Source organism: Rhagoletis zephyria, unplaced genomic scaffold (genome assembly GCF_001687245.7).
Source record: "Rhagoletis zephyria isolate East Lansing unplaced genomic scaffold, Rhagoletis_zephyria_1.1 Rzeph_scaffold_05061, whole genome shotgun sequence".
NCBI classification, from domain to species: domain Eukaryota; kingdom Metazoa; phylum Arthropoda; class Insecta; order Diptera; family Tephritidae; genus Rhagoletis; species Rhagoletis zephyria.
The window spans coordinates 1,611-10,322 of NW_016162144.1; the positions used below are offsets into that span (position 1 = coordinate 1,611).

Here is an 8,712-nt window from a genome sequence, read left to right on the forward strand (position 1 = left end):
CTTGGAAAAAAATACAATGTGAGTCATCTTTATTCCGGGACGAAAAGGCAGTTCGAAAAAAGTACAACAATTTAAAAATGGATTTAAAGAAAAGGGAAAGATGAAAAAATCACTGTATTCTACAGGTGGTGGTCCGCCTGCAAAGAAAACTCGGAGAATGGCGATAGGCTTTTAAGCATTTTGCATTAAAAGCAAGTACACGGAATGGTTAGCGAATATGATAGCGACTATACTCCCCTTACATGTATGTATAAATCTCCGATAGTGTAAATCTTTTGTTATATTTAAATATATTTTAGCACCCATGGCTTCAGCAAAAGCAGTAGAAAACTTGCAGTGTGACGGTTACGAAGAAAGTAAGCATATGCAATTTCTTTTGATTATTTATAAGTCACTGAGTACCCTTTTTTAAATAGATTTGGCACCAGTGGTCAAGGAAACAGAAACAGAAGACGTAGAGTAATTAGAAGACGAGGTGGTTATACTTTCAGGTAAAAACTTCATGCCTACGCTTTATACTAATAATGTATGTACCTACATACATATACAGTATATTTTGCTTAGCTGCTCATCCTTCTTTGCACGAAATACTTGTGCACTTAACCGAAAAAAGCACTTAAACGAATTTTCTTTACTACTTCAATGAGGAAGGTATCTGAATCCCTATGAAACCAATTAATGGAGGAGCACTTACCACGTAGAAATTACTGCAAGCGAAATTTTTACCGAATGGTATCTAATTATCTATATAACTACATTAATTGATAGCCATTTTCGTTGTTCTGCGAGATGAGAAAAATAAATAAAAGCTTGTAAAATTAGGTAATTGTAGGGCCAGTGCAGGTAAACTTAATACTTTCTTTGATAGTTAATAATAGTTGCACAATTTTTAAGGCAGGTATCGCCAATATGCAGGTATGTTGAATGCATCTATCGGAGGAGTTTCCTTATAAATGTTAAAAATAATGCCGCTAGTGCGCATTTTAGGGTAGGTATCGTAAATGTGCACTTAAGCATAAAGGCAGCAAAGCAAAATATACTGTATTCAAATCTTTTTCACTTCTATACAGACTTTGCTAACAACGATAAGGTAAACACGGACGCTGAAATAAAGGAATCCTGGAATAATTATGATTCAGGAATGCTGAGGAGACCAAAAAATAAAAAACTTAAGGCGAAATGTACATAGTTTGCAAAAAAGGGCCAATGCGCGGTCCGGCTGGTCAAGACAAGCCCACGTTAAATCCAAATGGACAGAAGAAACAGCTAAACTAGAAATTGAACTGATTCGGAAGCAGCATGAACAAAAACTAAATTTAGAGAAGGAAAAGGCTGAATTAGAAATGGTACTGATGAAAGAGAAGCATGCATTGGAAATGCAAATTCTTCAAAGAAAGCTTGATGTCTAAGTGCAGTTGATTTATTTTAAGTACCTGGAGATATTTTTTTTTTCATACCTTTCATGTACATAAAATAGTTTTATAACGTTTTCTTTACTAATGTTTAAGTGAAATTGAATTACTTGAAGTACCTGGAGATACTTTTATTTTTTTTTTATCCCTTTCATGAAACAAAATACAATTTTTTTGGGTGGACGATTTAAGTTGAGAACCAAAATAAGAAATTTTTTAAGCTTTTTTTTATTAGAATAAGTGTTTATGGTGAAATGTTTTATTATACAAATGTATGATTGCATGCTCGAATAAAGTGATAAAATAATTATGTTATTACATATTTGCGAAACAATTATTAATTAAAGATCTTCTCGTAGAACCTCAGCAGAGCGATTGCTCGGTACGGAGAGTACATCATGAACAATATTCTGAAAATCTGCTGAAAGTAGCGGAGCAACTTTGTCGCTATGAGCACAGCAAATATTGTGCAAAACCGCTTTCGCCACGATAATACTTTGAACTTTTTGTCAGTGCATCCGTAAGCTTAAGAATAGAACAGGAAACCGGCGCTTCCAGACACCGTATGATCGCTCCACACAATTCTGTGTTCTAATGAGAGATTCGTTAAACAAATTTTCAGCACGGGTATTAACCTGAGCCAGGGGCATGATAACTCTATTAGTATTTTCATATCCGCTATCGGCGACAACAAGTCCGTTACCAAACTTGTCTGATTCCAAACGAAAACGAATCCTTGAGTTACGAAATATCATCGCATCATGAGTTGAACCTGGCCACTGCGCAACAATGTCTAGGATGCGAAGTTGACTATCACAAAATGTTTGAACATTAATCGAGAAGAAGCCCTTTCGGTTCCGGAACAGCTCAGCATCTTCACCACCTATAAGAAAAGGAATTTGTTATAGCTGAATACTTAAGTGTATTTTCATTTAAATTTTATTTACCAGGAGATAAAATTTTAACGTACGTAAAATCGATAGCGGCAACAACAGAGGAAATGTAGCCAATTTAAAGAAGTTCCTTTGACATTCTTTTATTTCTTCAACCCTGTTTGGAAATTTTATAAGATCTTCTCTCAGCATTGCTATATGGTGTGAATGTACGTTATAACTCGTGAGGCTGTAGCTTTTGAGACGCCAAACAAATCGCCAATAGTTTTCAACATGCCTCCAGTTGCATAAAAGCGTGGTGCTAATAATTACATACTACGTTTATGCGTAGGCTAATTCACGAATTCATTTCATGAATTTGAGTTAAAATTGGCTGCATAAACACCATTTCATGAATTCAATTATAAACGAAAGTTAAGCATGAATTCGGCATCATTTCATGAAATCGTGAAGTGCAAGTCCGGTAACGCCACGTTTCACAAACAGCTGTTTACTAGGGTTATGATGTTTTTAGATTAAAAAGCATGATTGGCATAACCAGGATTTAAAACACTATAAAAGTTGTATGGAATTGTTCAAATATAAAATAAATTCAAATAGAATAAACTGAAAATATATAAAAACCAATTTAAACATAATATGGTTCATTGCCTGGTACCTACGGCTTTTGCAAATTTAAAAGGAGGCCGAAAAAGTCACAACCCTACGTTTTAGTTTCTCGCCAGTGCGTTGCCACTTTTTCAAAGCACTTTATTTCATGAAATCGCGTGCTATGCATAAACGGGACCATTTTTGAATTCATTAAATGAAGAGTTCGTGAATTCTGTCGCATAAACGTAGTAAATAACATCTTTTCAGGACATAACGCGTGGTTCCTATAATTTAACAACATGACTTCCATTATTATGTTATGTAGTAAATACGCAAGCAAAACAAACCTTTCAGTTTTATGCTTTATTGCAGGCCTGATTAAACTGAGAATATACCATGCTGTTTGTTTATTTACTCTAAATCTATCACGAAATTCTTTTTCATCATATAGTTGAAAAAATTGTGGCCGGTCACGAATTACATTCGTCCATCGTAAGATAATGATATTTATAATCTCTTCATATTCCGAATCACTATAACCCTCCCAACTCAAATCAAAATCCATTTTGTGCCTTTATTTTATTTTTCCGATAAATTATTGTACATCTCAATCAAAATTTATCATAACCATCTGTTTGCTAAATCAGCTGTTTTGCGACTTAGTTTACTTTTAGTCCCGGACGGCCGCGACTTAAGTTGAACTTAAGATTTGCTCAAAAAGTGGTTGGTGAAACGCTTGAAATCTTAAGTTAGACTTAAGTTCTACTAAAAAATGCATTGTAAAACCGGCATTAAATTTTTTAATCAGAATTTTTAAAAAATTTCTGGTATGCAGTTTCATAGTACATTCAGGTTTAGAATAATAATTTGAATTTGCTCACGAGTCGCGTGGATTTTTAATATGTTTTGCAGACGTTTTTACGCTTTTTTCTACATACAAAGTATGACCGAAATTCTATTCATATGGGAGAAGGTTATTTTCTCTTTCGATATTATCATATTATTGTCTTTTAGTAATCAGGCGGTAAGCCGTTGAATCCGTTTAATTCAACGAATTCTATTGTGGCACGTTCTAAAGCAGTGTTTGCATTGTTCAACTTTGCGGTTAACATTTGTGGTCAACTCAACTCAGGATTGCACAAAAAAAGTTGAATGGCTAAATATTGGCTGGCGACCAACTTGTTGAAAGCGATTAGTTGAAAGGCCGATCAACCAAAAGTTTAATGCAAAGTGGACAATGTTAACACCTTTTTATGGCGAATATTTTAATATTTTTTAATTTTTTATTATTTTTAGCCATTCAACTTTTTTTCGTTCAACCCTGCTTAAAAGCTTAAACAGACTGCAGCGTTGATCCGGATTAACTCGGACTTAATTCGGATCAACTGCAGCTAATTCCCGAGTTGAACGGATCAACGCTGCCGTCTGTTTATGCTTTAACAGTTATGAGTTGATAGCTTTCTTAACAATTTTTTATCGAAAATTTCATTATATAACAGTAATTTCTGGTTTGATGTTACTTCTTAAACATGGAAAATGATGATTTAATATGAAATATTACATAATAAAACTTGGTTGCTAAATTATCAAGACCTTACTAACACGGCTTATTTTTCACGAAATATTTTCTTCAAAAATGTATAACTAATTAGTAGGGCCGAGAAGGATCTTCATTCCTTTACCCAAAACTAAAGCAAAGGGGCCTTTAAGGGCCAATTCCAAATGAATATTTAAACGGCACTCAAGTTTAATGGTGGATTGTTGTTTAAATGCAATTTAGCTTTAGTTGGGTTTCAGATCAACTTTGTTTAAATATGCCAAACAATTGGCAGCACTGCGGCTTCGTGATCAGCATGTCAAAAAACCTAATCAGTGTTATTTTCAAACAGATTTGCTTAATTTTAGAGAAAAAGAAAAGAAAAGAGAGAAATTGGCAGTTATTATATGTAATCGTAACAGCTCTTCTAATTTTTCGCGTAAAACATGGCTTCTCCGACCAATGTACTATGTTGTATAAACCGTGGGGGTTACACAGGCCTACAAAATTTAAAAAAAGTTCAGACCCTGGGACTAGCTTATACTTTTCAAAAGGTTTTTGATGCGCTGAATCTGAATCCAGAATCAGTTTTGCTCGATTGGCTCAGGTTTTCGAGATATTTGAGCCTAAACATGCGAAATCCCCGACTTTTTGCTGTATTCGTCATGTATTTTCATCAAAAATAGTTAATTTTTTTAGAAAATTGAATAAACCATTTGAAAGTAAAATATTTCCCCTTGATAATGCTGCTTTACTCAACGAGATATCTAGTTTTAAACCTGAGATATTGTCCATTGAAGTTTATGAGTTTTGCGACATTACTTCTTTGCACATATGCTTGAAAGATACAACACGAAAAGCAACAGATTTGTGGTATACGTTTAGGCGCTTTATTTACATAATAAATGTACGTGTATATTATCATGTACATATATTTTATATCATGTATATCATATATCATATATATATATCATGTATATTATATGTATAATATCAAATGAAATTCCTAGAGAATTTCTCATGCATTCATATCTTCATTAAATTCTTAAACGAAATAAGTTTTCTCTAAGCACGCGCACTTATACACATACATTCGTTATGTAATTATTTACAGACGCCTAAACGTATACCACAAATCTGTTTCTTTTCGTGTTGTATCTTTCAAGCATTTGTGCAAAGAAGTAATGTCGCAAAACTCATAAGCTTCAATGAACAATATCTCAGGTTAAAAAAAAACGATATCTCGTTGAGTTAAACAGCATTATCAAGGGGAAATATTTTACTTTCAAATGGTTTATTCAATTTTCTAAAAAAAACGAACTATTCTTGATGAAAATACATGACGAATATAGCAAAAAGTCGGGGTTTTCGCATGTTTAGGCTCAAATATCTCGAAAACCTGAGCCAATCGAGCAAAACTGATTCTGGATTCAGATTCAGCACATCAAAAGCCTTTGGAAAAGTGTAAGCTGATCCCGGGGTCTGAAAAATGTGGGCCTGTGTTATGTATTTGATTATTATCATGATAAAAGAATAGAAGATAGTTTCGCTACAAAATTTTTTTTTTTACGGATATATGGACTTTTTGATGTTACATAACTTGCACAAATTACAAGCGCCGTTGCCACATTGTTAGGAATAAAAAATAAATCTTTGTATGTTGGGATGGGAGAATCTGCTGTCTTTAATGGGCCATAGTCTTTTCTGACGATCCTAATACCTAACAAGAAAACGATAGTTCCATTTAAAAATTTTTTACGTATACTGGTATTCATGAAGTTTTAAATTTTTTCAGCAATTATGATTATAACACACATGCCGTTTTTTGCATTAGTACAAAAAACTAGAAAAATTTTCTTTCGTTATTTTTTATTTTCGTTGTTTTGAAACAAATTATGACTATATACATAAATACCGTCACCAGGAAAACAGGTTGTCATATAATACTTTCGGTAGGTTTTGGAAAATCGCGATTGAAGTTTGGAATGTAATTTCCAACGACGATAAATTTTCTCCAACGTCTCGAAGAATGTTTCTTATCTTATTTTAAAATATATAACTGCATCTACTTATAACTAAAAATCGTCAAATGGCGCTTACGAAAATATGTAGTATATTGCTTTGTATATGGGTGTTTCCATCGGAAGGTCCACCACGACAAAAAAAAAAATAAAAGTCTTATATCTAACGTATTTACGGGCCGGGCCGATTTGTCTGCTTTTTAAAATATATACTGGCTATGTAAGTAGAATCACGTTTGCGTAAAATGGTCTTCCTAGGTGGCGCCAAGGTTGAGATATTTCGAAAAACCGTATTTAGATTTCCAAAAAATTCACCCTGAATTGGCGCTGAAGTCAAAATATAAAGTATATTCTACATAAAATACATGTTTTATTTGCGTTAAAAATTCATTTAAAAGCAATATTAACAAAAATATAACGATGGAAATTTATGTCACGTGACGCTACGTTACCTGACGTTTTACACTTGGGGTTGTAAAAGAAAATTGAAACAAGTTGCATTAATTCAAAAAACTCTAAAAACAACTAGAATTGCTCCGAATCATATTAAAATAAATTTCATGAAAATAGCCATCCACAATTCGCAGAGTTTTGCGATTTTGTAAGAAAAGAAAAAATCTACTTCCATTTTTTGTCACGTAACGACACTCTCCAAGCAATTCGATTGTTTTCATTTTTCGGTTAAATATAGAGCTAATTATGTGCTACATAACGACCCAAAAAAGTTAAAGAAAACAAATGGTATTCCTTGTTTGTATGACATTGAAACGTACGACTGTCACGTATGCGACGTGTGGAAATACCCATATTTAACATAACAGATATTTATTATTGCATAAAATGGTTTTGTTTTTGCTAATAGTGACATACATCCGTCAGGGCAAAATACGTTGAACCATGATACAAAAAAGAAGGTAGTTTCAATAAACAACTTTTGACGGAAAATAAAATTGTTTGAAGTTTCACAAATTGTGAGCATTATCAACGGCCTTACCATTTTGATAATATTAAAACAATAAATCGGAGGATTTTCCTTCCCATATTTATGCCAACGCAATGGGGTATAGTCGTTGCGCTGGGTATGCAGTTACGGTTGCATGGCTATACACAATCCCGACTCTTGCGTCCTCGTTCGCGCACTCTGGGCAACGTGAGCAACCCATGTGCGAGATGCGGTAACCAATCCGAGTGGAGCTTTGGGTCACGGCAGAAAGAGAGGGAGCTTCGGTGGGACCACTCCGAATTATTCAGTTTAAGAGCTCACTGAAGTCTGAAGCGTCTGTTTACCAGTAGGTGCGGCTGCAAACGGGTGTCTGCTTGGAGCAAGCGGCTCGCTATATAAACGTGTATTTGGTTGCGAAACCACCCCCGTCCCAGCAATGGGTTGTGCGCTGGGCTTGGGACCCGCCACGTAAAAACCACTTCCAGTGAAGAAGCACGGCAAAGCCTCGGATGAGACTCCCCCTTATGATGACCACGACGGCAAATGTTTAAAGGACTACGATTTGAGGGCATGCACCTGGAATGTCCGGACCCTTAATGGGGAAGGTGCCTCTGCCCGGCTGGTTGATGTCCTCGTAAGGACAAAAGCTGACATCACCGCCATCCAAGAAATGCGTTGGACGGGGCAAGGCAAACAATGTCTGGGGCCTTGCGACGTCTACTACATCTGCCATGTAAAGGAGCGCCAATTCGGAGTTGGATTTGTGGTGGGAGAGACACCGTCGCCGAGTACTGTCGTTTACCCCGGTGGTCATCTCGCTCATCTGCGCCCATGCCCCGACGGAAGAGACGGATGAGGCATCCAAGGGGCTCTTCTATGAGCGCTTGGAGCGCACGTACGAGCGCTGCCCCCATCATGTTATCAAAATCGTGCTTGGCGACTTCAATGCCAGGGTGGGCAATTAAGGGATCCTTGGAACCACCGTCGGAAAATTCAGCCTCCACGACGAAACGTCCGACAACGGATTGAGGCTGATCGACTTCGCCGGGGCCCGAAACATGGTAGTATGCAGTACTAGGTTCAAGCATAAAAAGATCCATCAAGCTACCTGGCTGTCTCCGGATCGAAAAACGAGAAACCAAATCGATCATGTTGTGATAGACGGAAGGCACGCTTCCAGTGTTTTAGACGTACGCACACTCCGAGGCCCAAACATCGACTCGGACTACTATCTTGTTGCAGCCAAGATATGCACCCGTCTCCGTGCAGCAAAAAATGTGCGCCCAAATATGCAAGGAAAGCTTAACGTCGAAAA

At 36.0% G+C, this 8,712-nt stretch overlaps 1 pseudogene; it reads left to right on the top strand.

The window, feature by feature from the left end:
- The first annotated feature begins 204 nt into the window (after nt 1-204).
- LOC108371550 (diphthine methyl ester synthase pseudogene) overlaps nt 205-8,712 on the top strand; it is a 15,362-nt pseudogene continuing 6,854 nt past the window's right edge.